The sequence below is a fragment of the Chiloscyllium plagiosum genome, unplaced genomic scaffold (genome assembly GCF_037043375.1).
Source record: "Chiloscyllium plagiosum isolate Xiang-an unplaced genomic scaffold, Cpla_swu_hap1 HiC_scaffold_29, whole genome shotgun sequence".
Taxonomy (NCBI): Eukaryota; Metazoa; Chordata; class Chondrichthyes; order Orectolobiformes; family Hemiscylliidae; genus Chiloscyllium; species Chiloscyllium plagiosum.
The window spans coordinates 39,795,169-39,818,140 of NW_028270167.1; the positions used below are offsets into that span (position 1 = coordinate 39,795,169).

General features: G+C 40.9%; 1 long non-coding RNA gene across 1 annotated transcript in view; it reads right to left on the bottom strand.

Moving 5' to 3' along the window:
* LOC148142285 (uncharacterized) overlaps positions 1-7,805 on the bottom strand; it is a 31,366-nt gene extending 23,561 nt beyond the window's left edge. The window contains exon 1 of the long non-coding RNA XR_015752056.1: positions 7,668-7,805. This is a non-coding gene — a long non-coding RNA (uncharacterized LOC148142285). The remainder of the gene's footprint in view (positions 1-7,667) is intronic.
* Positions 7,806-22,972: the final 15,167 nt, after the last annotated feature.

Consider the following 22,972-nt stretch of genomic DNA (forward strand, 5'->3'; position numbering starts at 1 on the left):
CTGTTCTTCTCATCTTTAACATGGGAATTGCTGGTCAGGTCACTTCCCACAGTCACAATCCTGCCTTCTACCTGACAAGTGCCCACCCATGGAGCTTTCATTGAGGGGTTGTGGAGATGGGTTGGTTTGGGACTTCAGCCCCAGGAAGCAGGCCTGAAGTAGGAATGGAAGCAGACAGAGGCTAGCCTGCCTCTGATCTGTCTCTGAGGTAAAAATCCTCCCCATTGCAACATTGTCTTGAATTGGTTCTGTGCAGCTTTGAATAGGTTGGTTTGTTTTGCTCATCCAGACTGTCTAATGATTGTAGCATTAAATAAATGTGTTTGCACAGTCATCACTCATTTTATCAGTTTGATCTTCGCTTTTTAAACAAACTGTGGGCCATCATGGGCAATGACAATGTAAGCTTTTATCAAAGTGAGATGATATTTTAAAGCACCAGCTAATTGCAGAGGTGCAATAGGGTGGGACACACCTATCATTTTCTATAACATTGCTTTAATCTTCAGATGGGCTGAGCTGTCATATGCTGCAGACTGTGCCCACGGGGGTCAGGATTATGCAACCAACAAACCACCCAACTCCAATTTACCGAAGCTACAAATCTCCGTCAATTCACAATCAATACTGACCACCAAGGCCAGAGCTTTTAGCATCAACTAAAGTATTTATAATAAAGCACCTTTAAAGCAGTAAGCTGTCCCATGGCACTTTCCAAGAACATTGTCAGCCAAAATCTGACACCAATTCACATTAAGAAAGTGCTAAGACCATAGTTTAAGGCACAGAGGAGGTCATATAGCCCATCGAATCTATGATAGCAGGTGACATTGTTTTGTAGGCAATATTTTTGAAAAAAGAGCAATCTAGACTTGTGGTGTGGTTTATCTTTTTCGGCAGTGGGGAATTCCTAAAGCACAATTACAGTTTAAAACTGAAATAAAAATTAATTATGGTTTATTTTGTTAAAAGGTGAGGATTGCAGGTGTTAGTTATTGTGTAAAAGGGCACTCATTTTAAAACCAACATTCAGGCACGTGGGGTTGTGGTCAGAGATGAGAGTTCTGGTATTTTTGGATTGTCAGAATGGTGCAATTTTCAAAGAAAAGCTTTTACTTGATAACAGTGCAGCTTTGGAATTGGGACAAATCTGCTGCTAGTTTAATCAGATGATCAACAACAGATCTGCAAACCACCACATCTCAAGTGAAAAACAAACAAGTTTATATTGAAAAAAAAAACACACATCTGGTGAAAAGCTGGTTTGAGATCCTCCCACACATAGACACATACAGAGATGACTGCCTGAGTGAATGGAAACTCTCTGATAGCAGGTGCTCGATGGTATGGCTCCTGTATCAAACTCAGCAGTATGTCTGCTGCAGAATTTATGCAGTTCAGACTCCACAGAGCAGCAACAGATAAGTTTGAGCAAATTGTAGGTTAAGCGGCTGTTCTTTCTTTTTGGATTTGCTTTCTTTTATGATCCCAAAGGAGGCCATTCAGCCTGTCATATCTGGTTCAACCCCATTTGAAAATTGTTATCTGCTTGCACCACCCTTTCTCACTAAGCTTTCCTCGCCATAACAACCTGCTGTGTTAAATAAAACCTCACCATACTTCCTCTGCTTTGTTGTTGTTGATGACATTAAACCTGTGTCCCATGGTTACTGGTTCCCCTGACAATTAACTGTTTCTCTTTATTTATTCTATCAAGACTCTTCAGAATATTGAACTATTTCAGTTAACCAGCTCTGCTCCATAAAGATTCCAGCTTCCTAAGGATGCTATGATGAGGCCACATCTTGAACACAGTGTGCGGTCTCCTTATTTAGGGAAGGATGTAAATGCATTGGTGGTGGTGGTTGTGGTTAGAAGGAAGTTTTGGAGATTGGAACGAGTGGGCTGACTTCTGAGGTTGGACACCACTAGAGTTTAGAAGAATGAGGGGGTAATTTGATTGAATACCTGAAAATTTTGACAAGGTAGACGGGAAAGGGTGTTTCCTTCTCTAGGTCAGTCCAGACAGATGGGACACTGTTTTAAAATCAAGGGTTGCCATTTTCTGACAGAAATGAGGAGAATTTCCTTTCTCTCAGAGGGTTTTGCAAATTAGGAACTCTGTCTCATAATGTGATAGACATGGGGCCATTGTATATTTTTAAGGCAGAGGTGAATACATTCTTGTGAGACAGTGGAATCAAAGGTTGTTAGGAATTGATTGGGATCTGAAACACAAATGGACTAGTCACGGTTTTATAAAATGGTAGAGCAGGCTTGAGTGGTTGATGGTCTTCTTCTGCTTTTAGATTATAAGTTCATTTGCTTCTGTTCAAATCTTTCTCATTTTTCTTCATGGGCTGAGGACATTGTCATCAAAACATTATCAATTCCTGTGTATCCATAATTGCCTAAAACTGAGAAACTTGCTTAAGCATTTCAGATGGTAGTTACGAGTCATTGCTGTAGCAGACTGGCACCACAGTATAGAGGATATGGCTGCATTGAGGAAGGTTCTGAGGAAAGGTGCCCAAAACATTAACTCTAATTTCTCTCCACAGATGCTGCCAGACCTGCTGAGTTTTTCCAGCAATTTCTGTTTTTCAGTTATTGATCAATTCTTGAGTTAGTGCAACTGAAGGTTGAGAGAAACGTGGGCACAAAACACATCCAGCAATGATATGGAAATAAACACTGGATTGCAACAACCAAATTGATATTCAAATTGCGGTACAGCAATCACAGTTCACTGTTGTGCCAGATGTCTGACATTAAAATGCAAAATACTGCAGATGATATAAATCTGAAATAAAAGTTCTGGAGAAACTCTGCAAGTCTGGCAACATCTGTGGAGAGAGAAACAGAATTAATATTTCAAGTCCAGTATGACTCTTCCTTGTTCTGAAGGTACCTATGCATACAAATTATATTGAATATTTTAACATAGCTTTATTTTGGCACATAAACTGACATTTTTGTCACTACCATGAGTTCTGAGGAAGGGTCATTAGACCCAAAACATTCATTCTGGTTTCTCTTCACAGATCTGCCAGACCTTTTCCAGCAACCTCTGTTTTTGTTCCTGATTTACAGTATCCACAGTTCTTTTGGTTTTTATTGAATATTTTAATGTAATCTTCAGATTTTGATCTCTGTGCCTGAGCCTCAACATTTATCTTTTGAAAACAATGGTCCCAGGATTCATCTAAGGGGAAGATCATTGTCAATACCTTTCCAGTTCAAGCTGTATCCATCAGTCACTAAACTCTGTTGTCTGTTCATCCACAAGTTTCTGTCCATACTGCCACATGCAATGATCTGCATATTATTTTTATTCAACAAACCTCTCTCATTTTGAATATTTATGTACACAATATGCTCATTATACTCCTATTTCAAACTGTATATATAATATATATATTTAAAAATGAATACAGCTGTAGCTTGATATTCATGAAACCATGCTGACTTCTATAATTATTCTAAAATACAATCCTGCAATAGTGTTTTTAAAAAGACTAATGATAGCTGTCCATTTCCCTAATACCTGTTTTCTGATGCAGAATGAATAACTCTTCCTTTAGTCTGAACAGAAGTAATTTGAAGGAGCCGGTGCTGGACTGGGGTGTACGAAGATAAAAATCACACAACACCAGGCTATAGTCCAACAGGTTTATTTGGAAGCACTAGTTACCTGATGAAGGAGCAGCGCTAAGAAAGCTAGTGCTTCCAAATAAACCTGTTGGACTATATCTGGTGTTGAGTGATTTTTGTCTCTGAACAGAAGTATTCTTTTTGTAACTTTGCAATATTCTGAGTTCATTCCCATATCCCACAAAGAGAGATAATTGCAGTAAAATTGTCTGATATGTTCACTCTGATATCTCTCGATATCTTGGAAGTCAGGACGTCAGAGTCCGGGGCCTTATAAAGTTTAAAGTTCTGCAGATGTTTTTTGTTAGAGACAGGGTCAGGAGTGAACTGAAACTCTTGAATGCTTTCCCATTCTCCTCATAATCAATGCAGCTTTTGGAGGGCAAGATGTGCGTTTCTTTGCCCTCGAAGTACATAATCAATTTAACAATAGTAGCAAGCTTTCTTGAGTTTAAATAAAAAGGAGTATTTATTTAGAAAATCAGGCCCAAAAGACTGAATGCTAAATTGTGGGCAGCACGGTGGCACAGTGGTTAGCACTGCTGCCTCACAGCGCCAGAGACCCGGGTTCAATTCCCGCCTCAGGCGACTCTCTGTGTGGAGTTTGCACGTTCTCCCCGTGTCTGCGTGGGTTTCCTCCGGGTGCTCCAGTTTCCTCCCACTGTCACAAAGATGTGCAGGTCAGGTGAATTGGCCATGCTAAATTGCCTGTAGTGTTAGGTTAGGGGTAAATGTCGGGGTATGGGTATGGGTGGGTTGCGCTTCGGCGAGTCGGTGTGGACTTGTTGGGCCGAAGGGCCTGTTTCCACACTGTAATGTAATGTAATCTAATCTAATCTAAATTGCCCATAGTGTCCGGGGATGTTTAGGTTAGGTGGATCAGCCATGGGAAACACAGGGTTACAGGGATACTGTAGTGGGGATGGGTCTACGTGAAATGGTCTTCAGAGGGTCAGTGTGAACTTGCTGGGCCAAGTGTGGCAACCATTTGATCTATGATGCTGTGGTCTCCCAGTCAGCACCCTCTGATTGTTGTCCTACATATTCGGTATTGTACACTTACTCACCAACTCAGTACTCTAAAGGAACTTTTATCTCCTGTCCTGTTTGCCTCCCTGGATTATCTCATCTACATCCCTTTGCTAATAACATTTTTTGCTTGTGGACTAACCACATTTCGGGAAGAATATTCTAAAACTCTATAGTTCCCAGGTGAGATGAAGTATCTTTGGCTGCTCCTCAAACACCAAAACTGTGTGTAAACAAAAGGGTGATGTTAATTTTAGCTGAAAGATGGATTAGCATCAGGAGCTCTTTATGTTGAACACACTATAGGGACGTTGGGAATGGTAGATGCATTTGATCTTGACCAAATTATACAGTTGTCTGAAGTTAATCTCTTCCCTGCCCTCCCTAGTCAAGGAGGTTTCCAACGTATGGTATTTCCAGAGGCAAAAATTATTTGAGTAGTCTGCAGTTGCTAACCATAACAGGCTTCAACTATTCCATCATGTTACACAAAGTAGTGTAAAATCACCAACATAGATTTTGGCCAAATGTGCTTCAAGGCTGAGCTATCAGAAAGATTAAAGTTCTGTTTACTGACTTCATAACATAGTATAGTTTACACCCTACTGATTTCTCACTGCTCAAAGATTAATGTTCCACTTCTAAACACCTTTAATGTACATAATAGTCCAGCCACTGCATTAGGGAAACAGTATCTGTTAGAAAACAGTTAGTTAGATTATCTACATATCCATTCATTAGTCCATTCACAACTTAAATTAGAAAACTGGTCTGTCAATAAGTTAATATGTTTAGCCAGTTTCAAGTATTGAACAGACAAATAAGGAAATGAACATGAAACTGCAATTCAGGATTCCAGGATGTCTCATTTGCGTGACCACTGTGACAAAAGTATACACTGTCCACTCTTGTGCTGTTCAAGCCTGATCCTGTTGTTACCTGAGCTTACCACAAATACACTTTCCACAATTTTGGGTCAAAAGTTGTCAGCCACAAATGACAATAAGATGAAGGAGATGTTAATCTGTTCCTTTTTCAGGATGGGTGAATATTTAATTGTGGATCAGAGGAACGCACCAGAAAAAATCCTTTCCCTTTACATTAGGATTACATTTCCACCTGAAGGAATGGGATGACATGATAAGACATTGGATTGACATCTCTCTGAAGGATGGCACTTATTCATCGAATTCCTACAGTGTGGAAACAAGCTCTCTGGCCCAATGAGTCCACACCAATCCTCCAAAGACATCCTCCAAAGACATGCAAATGTAACACAGACAGTTGCCTGAGGCTGGAATTGAACCCAGGTCCCTGGCACTGTGACGCAGCAGTGCTAACCATTGTGCCTCTTTCCACCTTACAGCACTTCTTAAATGTTGCATTGGAGAGTTTAGCTTTTACTTTTGATCTTTTACTCTCTTACCCCAGATGCATTGAAGGCATTACTGGCCTGAAACAGATAATTTGAGATCCAAAGCTTCCTAGTTTGCGTGACTCAGCATGCAGAGAAATTCCACTGAACCATCAGTTGAGCATCATCAATAGCACTCAGACTTTGATATTCAACATCGTTCATCATTAATTTACTATTAAGAATCATTACATTTGTTGCCAATCAGTTCCATGACTATATTTGTCGCTGTGTGAAAATACAATCACCTTAGACCATCTCAACAAAGTGACAGTCTCATGCAAGAGCTTGTGGTAATTGTTCTGAAGAGGTTAATGTTTGTGTCCCATTAACTACTTCCATTCAACTACCATGACACACAGTTTGTGTGGTGACAAGCTCTCTGCCTCTGCACTTCAATGCTTCAGCAAGCTGCAGCAGGAATTCTTTGCCTCCAGTTACTGATGAAGAGATCTAGCATCACCTCTGCTGTGCCATTGGCTGCCTGAGGAAAAGGGTGTATGAGGACAACAACATTAGATCTGACACCAAGATCATGGTTTACAGAGCTGTGGTGGTTCTCACCATCCTGTATGGCTCAGAGACATGGACAGTCTACAGCAGACACCTTAAGACAGTAGAGCAGCACCATTAACACTGTCTGAATTATGATCCTGCGAATCTACTGAGAACAAAGACACACCAACATCAGCTTCCTCAATCAGGCCAACATCCCCAGCATTGAGGCCCTGACTCCCCTTGATCAGCTACAATGGGCTAGGCACGTCATCTGCATGACTGACACAGGACTCCTCAAGCAGCTCCTCCACCCCCAGCTTCGAAAATGGCAGGGAAGTCCCAGGTGGACAGCAGAAGTGCTTCATGGATACCTTCATGGCCTCACTGGTGAAATGTGGCATTCCCACGGATACCTGGGAATCACTGGCCCATGACTGTCCAAAGTGGAGGAAGGTGTCCAGCACTTGAGACTTGACTTTGGGAAAAAGCAGAAGCCAGGTGAAAACAACATAAGGAGTATTCTGCCACACCAATACTCCATCCAATCTTTCCCATCACTTGCCCCAAGTGTAATCGAGCCTGTGGTAGCCACATTGGTCAGTACAGCTATCTATGGACTCACCTTGAGAGTAGAAGAGAGTCATCCTCATCTGCGAGGGACCGCCAGTGATGATGGTGATAAGGAATTCTATTCTAACTTTTAAAGGAAGCATATGTACCTGCACTAGCTTCCTAAGGTTCCAGTAATTACACCTGCCCAACTGAAGTTCTGGTGATGATTGTTGTGCAGAAACCCATTTGTTAACTAAGAATAGAACGTCTTCGGTGGAAACACTGTCATGGTATATCCTCCAGCACTATTCACTTGATAAGCCCATTCATGGCAGTGAGTTACATCTAGCTTACCCAGTGCCATATGCTCGTGGATATGGCAAATACCACATGGTGCTAGCAGTGGCTATATGGGAAAATACCACATACTGACAGCAGTGTGCACCATATGAAGAAGAAAACCAGAAGGTGCAAAAGAAAAGAAACATTATTGTTCATGGAAGGAAATTGCTGTCCTTACCTAGTCTTGTTTTGTTAAGGAGAAGTCGTGTCTGACCAATTTGATTGAATTTTCCGAAGAGATGACTAGGTGTGTAGATGAGGGCAATACTTTTAATGTAGTCTGCTTGGACTTCAGCAAGGCTTCTGATAAGGTCCCACCTTGGGAGACAGATAGCAAGGGTAAGAGCCCAGGGGATCCAAGGAAATTTAGCAAGTGGAACCCATAACTGGCTGAGTGCAAAGAACAGAGGATAAAGGTGAGGGATATTTTTCTGACTGGAAGTCTGTGTCCACATGGGTCCCACACAGATCAGAGTTGGGGCCTTTGCTGTTTGTGGTTTATGTAAATGATATAGACTTCAATGTAGGATGGTTATCAGCAAGTTTGCAAATGATACAAAAATTAGTGAGGATAGCCTTAGATTACAGGAGAATACAGGTGGACTTGTCAGGTGGGCAAGTCAGTGACACACTTCAATCTACATAAGTGTGAGGTAGTGCACTTAGCAGGACAAACAAGGCAAAGGAATACATGATGAATGATTAGGAGTCTGGGAAGCACTGAGAATCAGAAGGTGCATATATTCAGGTCCCTTAGGGTATGAGAGCAGGTGGATAAAGTGGTTAAGAAAACATATGGTATACCAGTCTTTATTAGCCAAGGCATAGAGTTTAAGAGCAGGGATGTTATGCTGGAACTGTATAAAATTTTGGCTAGGTCACAGGTGGAATATTATGCCCAGTTCAGGAATCCACACTATAAAGGGGATGTGATAACACTGGACAGGGTGCAAAGGAGATTTATCAGGATGTTGCCTGGGCTGGAGAGTTTCAGTGATGAAGAGGGATTGTACAGACTGGAGTTGTTTCCTTGTAGCAAAGGAGATCGAGACGGGACATACCGAGATATTTAAATGGGCAGCACGGTGGCTCAGTGGTTAGCACTGCTGCCTCACAGCACCAGAGACCCGGGTTCAATTCCTGCCTCAGGCAACTGTCTGTATGGAGTTTGCACATTCTCCCTGTGCCTGCGTAGGTTTCCTCCAGATGCTCTGGTTTCCTCCCACAGTCCAAAAATGTGCAGGTTAGGTGAATTGGCCATACTAAATTGCCCGTACTGTTAGGTGAAGTGGTAAATGTAGGGGAATGGGTCTGTGTGGGTGGCTGGTCGGTGTGGAATTATTGGGCCGAAGGGCCTGTTTCCACACTGCAATGGGCTGAGACGTGGCAGATGGAGTTTAATTCAGATAAATGCGAGGTGCTGCATCTTGGGAAGGCAAATCTTAGCAGGACTTATACACTTATTGTTAACACCGAGGGCGTGTTGCTGAACAAAGAGACCTTGGAGTGCAGGTTCATAGCTCCTTGAAAGTGGAGTCGCAGGTAGATAGGATAGTGAAGAAGGCGTTTGGTATGCTTTCCTTTATTGGTTAGAGTATTAAGTACAGGAGTTGGGAGGTCATGTTGCGGCTGTACAGGACATTAGTTAGGCCACTGTTGGAATATTGCGTGCAATTCTGGTCTCCTTCCTATCGGAAAGATGTTGTAAAGCTTGAAAGGGTTCAGTAAAGATTTAGAAGGATGTTGCCAGGGTTGGAGGATCTGAGCTACAGGGAGAGGCTGAATGTGTAACTTCTCCTTCTCCAGCATTGGGAACTGGTCTGGTCGAATAGTAACAGTCACTTCCATATCAATCTCAAAATTAATGGTTACCACTAATGTAGACATGTTCTGACTCTCTGTCTCATTAGATTAGATAGTTATCCGAGAAATGCTTCAGATATCTTATCCAGTAGAAGTATCTAAAGGTGTTGTCTACCTGTGTAGACATCTTTGCCTATGTTATTCGAAAAACTGTGTCTTATTGTTGCATATCTTCTGAAAGTTCCCTTCAGTTTTGTAAATACAGCATTCCATAATTACAACTAAATATTTTCGATGTCTGTGAGCCTTGCTGTCTCACAATGATGGCATTGTTTTTGAGCATTGGTTGTTTGACCTTTTTTTCTGTGAAGACTTGGCATGTGTCTCTTTCTGTCATTCTGTACCTTACAAAGTGAATAAACCCTGTCATTTGCTTGTTGTAATATCAGAATTCTCCTCACAATCTCTGAGTCTTTCTGGTTATTGCTTCCAGTGCAATGTGAATAACTTTCTCTAAAATTAATTCTAACGTGGACTACAAGAAATCTGATAACATTTCATCAAAAATTCTGACAGTAATTCTGTCGCTTGTGAAATTTTAAAACTCCACACTCACAATTTCCAGTAACCATTAATGAAATTGTCAGTGGATTCTTTTGGAAGCTGAACTCTTCCATAAAGTCTTGCTCACTCAAGAGTCTGTTTTTTACTCAACTTGAAGAAAGAATCAAAAACATTCTGGGGCATCTGCAAAAGCTGCCAGAGGATGTGGTGGAGGCTGGTACAATTGCAATATTTAAGAGGCATTTGGATGGGTATATGAATTAGAAGGGTTTTGAGGGATATGGGCCAGGTGCTGGCAGGTGGGACTAGATTGGGTTGGAATATCTGGTCGGCATGGACGGGTTGAACAGGTCTGTTTCCATGCTGTACATCTCTATGATTCTATGATTCTAAGTCGAAATGGTGCAGGTGGAATTACTGTCAGAAACAGAGGAATGCTGCAAGTTTCAGGTCAACACAACACATCAAAACTGATTAAATAGGTGTGTGCTCTGTTTGTAATCAATGAACAACACTTTAGGCCTGAGATGTGTCGATCTCAACTTCATCATGAGAGCTAAAGGAAACGAACAACCTCCAGTCAAAATCATGTAGGACATGGATATGGTGAATAGCCAAGGTCTTTTCCCCATGGTGGGGGAATTTAAAACTAGAGGGAATAGGTTTAAAAGGGACTGAAGGGGTAACCTTTTCATGCAGAAGGTGGTGCGTGTATGGAATGACTCTGTAACTCCATGACAACAACTGGCCCAGTTGCAAAGAACTGTCTATTCACTTGTTCAGGAACAAAGAACTATTGCCCAAGCAGTCAAGATGCAACCAGTAGAAGAGTTAATTGGTTTTACCAGATTTGCAATGAACACCGAAAAGAAGAAAGGATCCAGTGAGATCACTTATGCTGGTATAAGAGAGCGGTTTAACTTTATCAACATGGAGAAAGTCACATACTATGCATGACTGGTGGAATTGCTCACTCCCCTGTCTTCTAAAACAGAACAGTCAGGTACCAATAATAAAGATAGTGTTGAATGGGCAGCAATCTTTCAATAACATGACAGAATGTCCAGAAACCTTTACTTACTTGTCAAGCATCCACAATAGATGAGTGAGGAAGTCCAACCTGATTGGCAACTCAAGGGACATAAGCTGCATAGGACTTCGGAGTAGGCAGAGCAATGTGCACAGGTCCAGGACATGGTCATGAAGAAGAAACTGGTCTAAGCATCTAGGACACTGCAAAATAAAAGACACTGGCTCTTTCTATTGGAAAGTGATTGCTTGTTGCAGAAATCCAGGATGTTGCAATAGCAGAAAGTACTTATTTCAGCAGAGCCGTTGTCTTCCAGGAGGGAAATTCAGGTGAGTAATGTTTCTCCAGAGAAGCTAATGGACCGACAATGACATCTACAAAAAAGGATTTCTGAGGGTTACAAGATCTTCCAGCAGAGAAACTATCCAATGTGCAGAACCAGAATCAACAGGCCTCAACCATTCTTCCAAATCTGAAAACAGTGAAAAATGTGGGATGTCCAGATCACCTGCATTTGGGAAGAGATAGTATAATGATAAATGTAATGTAGTTGTATACATTAGTGTATACTGGATTGACCATAGGATAAAATGAAAATCTTTGGGGAAGATATTATATTATATTAGACAAAGTAAATTTATAATATCCCTACAGTGTGGAAACAGGCCCTTCAGTCCAACAAGTCTTTACTGACCCTCCGAAAAGTAACCCACCCAGATCCACTCCCCTGCATTTACCCCAGACCAATGCACCTAATCTACACATCATGGGCAACTTAGCATGGCCAATTCATCTAAACCGCACACCTTTGGATCGTGGGACAAAACCAGAGCACCTGAAGGAAACCCATGCAGACACAGGGAGTATGTGCAAACCTGGGTCCCTGGCACTGTGAGGCAACAGTGCTGACCACTGAGCCACCATGCTGCCCTATGGTCATGTTCCATTGGGTCCTTTCACTCTACTGCTGTCACACACAGTCTGGGATGGAGACAAAAAGTAGTTGACCAAATGCAGTTTCAATTATTGCCAACCCCTGCAATCAACCTTCTTGTTATCTTGCAACAGTACTTCTTCTTTAGATATCTATTGGTCGACCGCTAAATATTAGATAGACTCAAGAAAAAGAAAGGTAAAGGAGGATTGGTAGCAGTAACCTACCTCAAACAACCTTTGCTGCATATTACATTCTGATAGAGGTGGCAAATATAAGGAGCCAGCAGCAGTTATCTGAGAGATTGCCACCAAGATTATCATCCAGTCGGTCAAGCCTACTTTTCCTCATGATTCCTGCAATAGATTTATACGAGCTCTCAATTCCATTGATGAACACAATCTGTTGGGTTCCTTTGTGAAATCCATAAGTTTTCACATTTCATCACGTATCCATTGTCTGCACTTTATGAGAAGCTTCTGCCCACATTTCTGGTTTTCGTTTGTTGTCCTTATTCCTGTAAATATGATGTTCTTGTGCTTAGATTTGCTACATAGTAGGGAAGTTCACTTTTAAAAATAATTTCAATCAGTTCCACCATCTCCCCTCTCAGCTGCTTCTTTCAAGAATAGGAAAGATCCAAGGTAGTTAATCTTCCATCAGGTGCATTCCTCAAATTAGGATGATCAAATAAATAATTCTCCACAGAACCTTGTATATAAATAATTTGAGACTTCCAGTCCTGACCCTAGGACAGTGAGGAATCTTTATAAATAGGAGTTTGCCACTTATTGTCAAAATAATCCTGAGGAGAATGATCTGTCACAGAACCACTCCAAAATATTCCGATGCAGGCAACATCCATTTTGTTCTATAATAGAGATTTATCAGGGTGGCATGGGCATGTGTTGTCCATTTGATCAGAGGGCTATGTGAGAAATGCTGTGAGAACGTACTAGCGGGTATGCATTTAAGGTGAGGGGGGAAAATTGAAAGAAGAAGAGGGAGGCAAGTATTTTACATAGAGGTGGTAGGAATCTGGAATGCACTGTCAGGGTGGTGGAGGAGGCAGATACAATAGGGGTATTTTAGGAACGTTTAGATAAATACATGAATATGCAAGGAATGGAGGGATATAAACCAAGGACAGGCAGAAGGCAATAGTTTATTTTGGTGTCGTGTTTGGCACAACATCATGGGCTGAAGGGCCTGTTCCTGTACTGTACAGTTCTATATTCTATGTCCTAATGTGGAGCCACTGAATGCAGTTAGCAATGTTGATTAAGTGCCAGTGATAGACGTACTGTGAATCCAAATTCAGCAGTATTATATAGTGGATTAACAAACAAACAAGGTGAGGCGATAACAAAATGGAGGAGCCAAAGGTCATTCAGTCCATCAAACTTGCTTCACTCTTGATAAAATCTGACTAGTTCTGATTGTTGCTTTCACTCTTACCTGTCTTCCAAAATCCTTAATTCTCTTGTCAGTTAAACTTTGTCTAAATCAGCCTTCAATACATTCAGTGACCCACCTTCCACCACTCTTTGGGGAAGAGAAACCCTCAGATTCTGAGAGAAAAAGTTCTTTCTCATATCTGTTTTCAGTTAAAGAATCCTTATGTTGAAATTGTGGCACACATTTCTAGACTCCCCCAGGACAGAAAACATCTTTCCAGAGTTACACTGTCAAACTCACGTACAATCTTAAAGGGCTTTTTAAGATAATTTCTCAATCTTCTAAATTTGAATGAATACAGACCCAGTCTTCTTAGTCTTTCCTCAAAAGATAATCCATTCATCCTCGGAACCAGCCCCAGGAACGTATTCCAAAGCAAATGATCTTGACCAAAGAGGCCAACATTGTAATCAATACTTCATCTGTGGTCTCACCATTTCCAATTACAATTGCAGCAAGACTTCCAATACATTCACCCTTGTAAGAAAACCGACATTCTTTTTGCTTTCTTAATTACTTGCTGTATCTGTGCGTTTACTGTGTGTGATTCATATCCAAGGACACCTGATTCCCTCTACATAACATCATTCTGCACTCTTTCGTGATTTGAATAGTATTTTACATTTCTGTTCATCCTGTCAAAGTGGATGATATCATTTGGTCCATGAGTATACTTCAATACATGAATATATTGTTATTTTATTCCTCATTCACTGAATCTACCTATAACCCTTTCCTCTCATAGCTTGTTTTCCATCTATTTTTCTATCAACAATAACTTGAGCTACAGTGCAATTTCCCTTCATTTAAGTCTTTCAGATAGATGATATATAGTTGAAGACCCAGCACTGACCTCTGTGACACTCCATTAGTTACAATTTGCCAAACTGAAAATGACCCGCTTAACCTGACTTAGTGTTTCCTGATAGTTGAATTTTTTTTTTGCTAATATATCACCCCCAACGCCATGAGCTCTTTTTCCATTTTATATGACTCCTTAGCAAGTGCCTTTTGGAAATTCAACCACTCTACATCTCCAGGTTCCCCTTTATCCATCCTGCCTTTTACATCAAGAGAACTCTAATGAGTTTATCAAATATGATTTCCATTTCACAAAACTAAACCATGTTCACTCTGCCTTATTATAACAGCCAAGATGTGGAGGAGCCCATTTTGTACTGGGGTTGACAAAGTTAAAAATCACACAACACCAGGTTCTAGTCCAACAGGTTTATATGGAAGTACCAGCTTTTGGAGCACTGCTCCTTCATCAGGTAACTAGTTAACTTTTTTACTTTAACTTTATTATAATAGTGTCTTGCTGCTCCTCAATAATGCATTCCAATCTTTTCCTAATGACAAATTGTAGACTCAATATTTTATGCTTTTCTGCTTTCTGCTTCTGTCCTTTTCTGAAGACAGGTGCTACATTTGCCAAATAGAAAATGACCCATATTGAGGGTAGCAAGGTGGCTCAGTGGTTAACACTGCTGCCTCACAATACCAGGGACCCAAGATCAATTCCATCCTCGTATGACTGTCTGCGTAGAGTTTGTACACTCTCCCAGTGTCTATGTGGTTTTCTTCCGTCAGTACAAAGATGTGCATGTTACCTGGACTGACAATGCTAAATTGCCCACAGTGTGCGGGGATGTGTAAGTCAGTTGGATTAGTTATGGGGAATGTAGGGTTACTGGGTTGGGTATGGGTGCAATGCTTTTCAGAGGGGTTGTATGAACTGAATAGCCTGCTTCCACACTTTAAGGATTCTATGATTTGCAGTTTTCTATCCATTGAGTTCTTTCCAGAATCTAGGGAACTTTGAAAGACTATAACATCAGTTATTTCTGCAGCCGCTCCCTTCAAAATCCTAGGGTAAAGGTCATCAGGTCCAGGGAACTTGTGAGTCTGGAATCCCATGAGATTTTCTTCGTGTTGTTTTTCTCTTGATTGTTTAATTTCCTCTCTCCCTTTTGTGTCTTGGTTTTTTGCTATTTTTGGGACTATTTTGTGTCTTCTACAATGAAAACAGATACAAAGTACTTGTTCAAAGCTTCTGCCATTTCCTTGCTTCTAATTACTAATTCACCACTGTCGCCCTCCAAGGGAACAATGGTTATGTACATCACTCATTTCCTTTTCAGACGCTTATCAAAACTTTCAGAGTTTTCTCTCGTCCTCCAATTCTCCTCTCATTTTTTTTTGTTAACTTTTGCTAATTCCTAGAATGTTATCAATATTCTGGTTTATCAAGAGCAGCATTGTGAACCTGTTCTTTTAATCTAGTATCATTTTCCACTTTCTTAGATCATACAACATCTTTCTCAACTGAATGTATCTTTGTTGAGAATTAAGAAATATTTTATTCAATTCCTGGTATTTCTCCTTTACATCAATCTGTGACTGAAGTCCCATCTGGTTCACTAAGGCTCTTGAGGGAAGGAAATTGCTATTCTAACCTGGTCTGGCCTACATGTCGCTCCAGAACCACAGCAATGTGATGGACTCTTAACTGCCCTCTGGGCAATTAGGAATGGACAATAAATGCTGGCCTAAGCAGCAGTGCCCTCATCCTGTGAATAACTAATAGAAAAATGGAGCTGATGGAAGTTATTCACTGGTTAATTTTGGTCCTGGGTTCTCAAAGTCCTTGTTCATGCCTCAGCTTGCCACCATGGTGGTATAATTATTTCTGAGGCTTTAGGTCTCCATTCAATTCCAAATTAAGACTGGCAGACATAATCTAAGATGATGCCTCACTGACAAAGTCATGCATATTTGCTGAATTTCATGTGAGACATTCATATAGATGTTAAATATCTAATGGTTCTCTTTTAAAGGAAAACTCTCCTAATGTGCAAGTTAACATGACTCCCTCAACTAACTTCTTCACTATAACTGATTGCCTTTCCATTCAGTTTGTAGGACAACTGTGCATCCCTGGCAGCTTTATTTCACAACAACTTAATAGTTGAAAGGCATAAAAGGGACTTTATTACCTGTAGTACGATTTGAGACATTAAAAGAATGCAAAAAGCTTTCTATAAATTCAAGTTTTCAGTCATAAAATCCAATGGTTTGAAAACTCTACAAAATCAACATTCTATAGGTCATGAAAAGTAGCAATTGCTATTGAGCAAGAACCTGCATGGGATTGAAAATTGAAAAATAAGGATTATTTGAGGCAGTTTACTGTTATCAATCAACCTTTGACTTTGCTTAGACATGGGCCAATATATTGATTGGTTTTAGAGGATACAGCATGGTACAATACCTACAGAAGAGGCATTGACCTCAGATAACCAGCAAGCCAATTGGATAATAGAAAGAAGCACAATTACATTAGGTCATATATAATTTCTGGGACTGAAGACAACAAATGCTGGAAATCACAGTGGATCAGCCAACACCATGGAGAGAGAGTCTAGACTCAAAACATTAGCTTGCTCCCTCTCCATGGCTGCTGCCTGACCTGCTGTGATCTCCAACATTTGTTGTTTACAGCACAGATTCCAGCATCTGCAGTAATTTGCTCCTATAATTACTGAAACCTTAAGGAACTGGTACAGATACATCTGATCCCTCTGAAGCCTATAATAGAACTCTTTGTCTCCAATGACAGTTTTTGTGTGATGTTACTAGAATAGGTAGAGCCAAAGTAATATGAATATTAACTCTTTCAGAACCGTTATCTTATGCATTAAAACGTACAAATAAAAAATTCAGGTGATTGCATTCAATCTTTGGGAGTGTCCTGTCCAACCTGCAATATATTGTGATTTGCAGTTTTATTGTTTGCTCATGTAAAATTATATCTTATTTTACTTTTGGTGCTTTTCCTTATCAAATTGAAGCAGTTTGGGTATTAGCAGTCTGACTAGCTCCTGGGGATAACTCTGTACAGGGGTGGTGCAGGCAGTGCTGGGCAGAATGAGGAGAGTGTTATTAAAGTGGCTACGAAGGTTTTTTACTTGCCTGCCAGTCTCTGACAGTGTCATTTTAAGGTTTGAATCTGATTGTTTCATTAAAAGAAACAAACTACTGAACTTTTAGCTGTAAAACCAATGAAAACCAAAATAAGGGAAGTGACAACAAATGAGATGGGGGGGGAGAGGGGGGGCATGTGAAACACTGACAGAAAAGAACTGAAGGGTAAGAAATACAGAACTAATTCCCTGAAAATGAAACAAAGCATAAAGCCAGAGGCAGAAATGTCTCAAAAGAAAGACTCGAGGTGGACTGTAAGATGTAACAGTGGAATAGAGGCATTTGGAGAATGACAGTGCCTGGGTGGAAAGCAGAGATGAAGAGAGGTGTATACTGAACGATTGATGCGTCTAGACTGGAAGTGAGAAAAGATCCAGCTGGACAATTTCTCTTTCTGCCGAACACTAAAGCTGGCGGGAGATTAAATGAGGATTATCACTGCTTTAATTTATCCTTACATCGTGTAGTGATTTGATAGCCTTTATCTACATTCTTCCTAAGTATATAGTATTAGGCTGATGTGTTTATGGAGTGAATGAATGATGGATCAGTTTCATATTGCAAACCTCGGCAAATATTCCTATTGCTGTGTTTGGGTTAGTTTAGGGTATGTCAGGATCAGTGCAAAGAACTGAACTGAACTGAAACATTCTGTGGTGATCTCGGTTCACTTATTGCAGTGGTGTAATTATTTGGGACTGAAAGGAGTGTAGTTTTCTGTTAGATCACTTGGTTCTCGTTAAACCAGGGACTACACTATGACACAACATTGGCTGATATTATGGGGCAAACCCAATCATGCAAGGGGCTGCTGAGAAGATGACCTTATGCAAATAACTAGTCTGTGCAAATACTCTTACTCCGTTCACTGGGTTTATTTCAGAAGTGAAATAGAAGTAAATGAGTTGGGAGGTTTGTACAACAATAATAACAATTATGCAATAAAGTGGAACACAATGTAACATTCCTGTTCTCATATCATCATTAGTGTTTTCAACGTCCTGACAAAGGGTTTTGGCCTGAAACGTTGACTGTCCTGCTCCTCGGATGCTGTCTGACCTGCTGTGCTTTTCCAACTTCACATTGATTGACTCTGACTTTCAGCACCTGCAGTCCTTACTGTCTCCCAGAAAATGACCATCACCTATTAAGTTGAAACACACACATGCATTTTTTTTAACATTACATTACAGTGTGGAAACAGGCCCTTTGGCCCAACAAGTCCACACCGACCCGCCGAAGCGCAACCCACCCATACCCCTACACTTACCTCTTACCTAACACTACGGGCAATTTGGCATGGCCAATTCACCTGCCCTGCACATCTTTGGACTGTGGGAGGAAACTGGAGCACCTGGAGGAAGCCCACGCAGACACAGGGAGAACGTGCAAACTCCACACAGTCAGTCGCCTGAGGCGGGAATTGAACCCGGGTCTCAGGCGCTGTGAGGCAGCAGTGCTAACCACTGTGCCACCGTGCCACCCACAAATGCGTATACATTCTTCCTGATTGCAAAGATCGGGGCCCTGTGTTTGAAAAGTTGTAGCTTCCAGAACATGCAAGTGTGCCATACTGCAAGCCAGAGTGTATTGGCTTACATTTGGGATTTTCTAGCAAATGTTGCCCAAACATGGAAACACATTTAATGTTGGTCACTGCGTTCTGCGTTTTGTAAGTGCAAACTGTTCGGGTTCAGTCAATATATTGTCTGCTGTGAACAGCCAAAAGGACATGCTGCTTCATATGATCTGCCAGTCTTTGGGATGTACAGTCTATATATCGAGCATCACACTGACAGTGAAATTCATACACTGCATTACTCATTTGTGTGACAGGTATAATATTTTGTGTTTGTCTGCAGGAATCCGAATGCATACACTGACCAGGGAAGGTAAGTTTGCAGTAGGCTGTGTTAGAGAAGCCCCTGGCTGATTTTTCAATAGGGCATCAAGGAACTTTTTTGAACTTTAAATCTGAACTTGAGTGCAGAATGGAGTCTGTTAAAACTGGTAATGAAATTCTTGAATGCAATTGCAGACTCAAAGATACCAAATTTATCATCTACAGATCAACACATTCAATTATCATTACTTTATTATTGTACTGCATACCTATATATCAGCGACCACCATCTCTGCTGTGTTTCAAAGCATTCAAACTGAGAGTGATTGCAATGAGAAAATCTGACTACTTTTCCTAAAGGACATAAAACACCAATGAGACAAAGAAATCTTGGTGGATAATTGGGCTTCTGGTACTTATACCACTAATATGTGTACTTAACAGGTATTATTTGTGTGCGTACCTGGTGCTGAGTGACTTGAAATGTGCGATCGAGTGAAAAAGCTTGACATTTCAAATGAATAATTAACCCTTGCCCTGCCGAGAAAGTAAGCATGCAGATTTGCTGCAATACCCTGAATTGACACCCTAGTGAACAAACAGTAGGTTTCAATAGTACAAAGTCTTTCTGACAACACATATAAAGACAAGTAACTATTTTCATGCAGATTGACTCACATCACTAGTTCTACTGAAATTAGAAGGACGACTGAAAATGTCTTTGTCAGTATTGCAGATACTGATATAGGAGAAAGGTCAGGCTCATTTGTTTGATTTGGTGCAGAGGGACCTGTCTTATCTATTTCACAGGAATCAGACATTCAACGGATCAGATTGAGTCTAGTTGCTTTCAGGACAGGGTGCGGTATCATCTGCAGCACTTGTGGTTTTTGTGATATTAATTGTGGAGAGCAATCGTTGCAAACATTTTCATTCTGCTTCACCTGGTTTCCTACAGACTTACAAGAAATAATAACTCATTTCTTTTTGCTTCATTTCCCGGCTATAATTGAAAAATGGCATGAATCACACATTCAAGGTCACAGGGCATTGAAAAACTTCATATGAGGTTGCAAAATGCATTCAATAAATATCCCCGAAGGTGTGTCAGCACTTGGTATTCTTCTGCTGTTGTTTAATGAGGCAAGACTAACTACTAATCTCATCGCAAAAGATCCACAGGGAAATAGTGACCATAATACAATTGAATTCCATTTTAAGTTTAAAATCAATGTATGTCAATCGTAAACACAAATCTGATACACAAGCAAAGCCAGTTACATTAATATGAAAGGAGAACTAGCAAAGGTTGATTGCATTTATAGACTAAACGTTTTGGCCACAAAAAATCAACAGAAAACATTTCAAGAAACAAAACTAGTCAACAAAACTACATCCCACTGGAAAGTAAAAACTCGGTGAGAAAGATCCACACATCGTTAGCAGGGTGAGGACAATACTAAACTAAAGGCCTCAAGGCCCCAAATACACCTCCCAGGTGCAGCAGTGAAGTCAGTGTTTTATGTGTACTCTAAAATCCACTACAAGCCCACCAACATCCACAATTACCCTGACTATACCTCACATTCTGCTTCCTCCAAGGATTCCATTCCACTCTCCCAATTTCTCCACCTCCATCACATCTGTTCTAATTATATCACCTTCTATCAGATTGCCTCCTATGTGACTGCTTTTTCTCCTCAACTGAGGCTTTCAGTTGTAACCCACCTTCTCCTGGACTTCTATACTCACCATTTTTCCTCTTTCCCAGAACAACTTCAGGGCTCCTTTTATCCTTACTTTCTATCCCTCTTGTCTCCATATTCAAAGGGTCATCATTTGCCATTTCCACCATCTCTAGCAGATGCTTCCACAAAGCACACTTTCCCCTCTCCTCTACTGTTAGCATTCTGCACCCTCCCTGACACCCTAGTCCACCTTGTCCATCACTTTCCGGACACTTCCACACATCACCTTCCCATTCAATCACAGAAGCTGTAACACTTACCCACCTTCTCCCCCATCACTGTCAGAAGTCCCAATCACACCTTCCAAGTGAAGTAGACTGTTACTTACAATTGTTTCAATCAAGTCTACAGCATTTGCTCCTCATGTAATAGTTTCCTTTACATTAGTGAAACCAAATGCAGACTGGGTTACACCTTCAGTCTGGAGGGTGACCCTCAATCTCCCAGCTGCTTGCCATTTCAATAAAACCCCTTGCTCTCATGCTAACATTTCTGTCCTGGGCCTTCTGCAATATTCCATTGAATCACCACGCAAACTTGAATTATACCAGCTCATTTTCTCCTTTGGCGATTTCTCAAGGTCTCAACACTGAATTCCCTAATATCAGAAAATAAATGCAATGTGTTCCTTCTCCATTTTTCTCACATTCTCATTTAGTTTGTGTCTTGTTTGTTTTGCTCTTAATAGAGAGGACACTCTCTCCCTTTCACAACTTAATTTATCTCCTTTTCCTCTTTTATTGCTATTAACTACCTCCGTAACATTTCCATTGGGTCTTTACACCCTTCCTCCTTATCTGACATTGTCAAAAGTATATTAAAAAATTCTAACACTTTACTCACGGGATTAAACAAAGTCAGCAGGGGTTTACCAAAAGGAAATCATGCTTAACTAATAAGATTATAAGACATTGGAGCAGAAATCCCATAAAGTCTGTTCCATCATTCAATGAGCTGATCACTTAATCCTCAACTCCACATTCCTGCCTTTTCCCTTACTGATTAAAAATCTGTCTGCCTCAACATTGAATAAACTTATTGACAGGACATTGATTAGGCCAGCTTTGGAAAACTGCATGCAATTCTGATCTCCCTGCTATAGAAACGATGTTATGAAACTTGAAAGGATTCAGCAAAGATTTACAGGGATGTTGCCAAGGTTGGAGGGTTTGAGCGATGGGGAAACTTGAAGACACTGGAGCTATTCTCCCTGGAGCATCGGAGGCACAGGGGAAACCTTATAGAAGTTTATAAAATCCTGAGGGGCATGGATAGGATGAATAGCCAAGGCCTTTTCCCCGGGGTAGGGAGACCAAAACTAGATTAGATTACATTACAATGTGGAAACAGGCCCTTCGGTCCAACAAGTCCACACCGACCTGCCGAAGCGTAACCCACCTATATCTCTACATTTACCCCTTACCTAACACTACGGGCAATTTAGCATGGCCAATTCACCTGACTTGCACATCTTTGGTGTGTGGGAGGAAACCAGAGCACCTGGAGGAAACCCATGCAGACACAGGGAGAACGTGCAAACTCCACACAGTCAGTCGCCTGAGGTGGGAATTGAACCCGGGTCTCTGGCGCTGTGCCACTGTGCCGCCCACTAGAGCGTGTCAGTTTAAGGTGAGAGGGGAAGGATTGAAAAGGGACACAAGGGGCATCTTTTTCATGCAGAGGGTGGTGTGTGTATGGAATAAGCTGCTAGAGGAGGTGGTGGAGGTACAATTACAACATTTAAAAGGTATGTGGATGGGTATATCAATAGAAAGGGTTTAGAGGAATATGGGTCAAATGCTGGTAAATTGGACTAGATTAATTTAGACTATCTGGTTGGCATGGACGAGTTAGACCAAAGAGTCTGTTTCCATGATGTACATCTCTATAACTCTACGACCCAGCATTAACAGCCCTCCGCAGTAAATAATTCCACAGATTCACTGTCGATGAAAAAAATTTCCTCCTCATCTGTGTCTTGAAAGAGTAGCCTCTTATTCAGAGATAATGTCCTCTGATGCTAGATTCTGCCACAAGGAAAAAGAACCTCTCATTTGTGAAGAAGAGTTATGTTAAACCCAACTCATATTAATTCTGTTTGTCTCTCTCCAAAGAT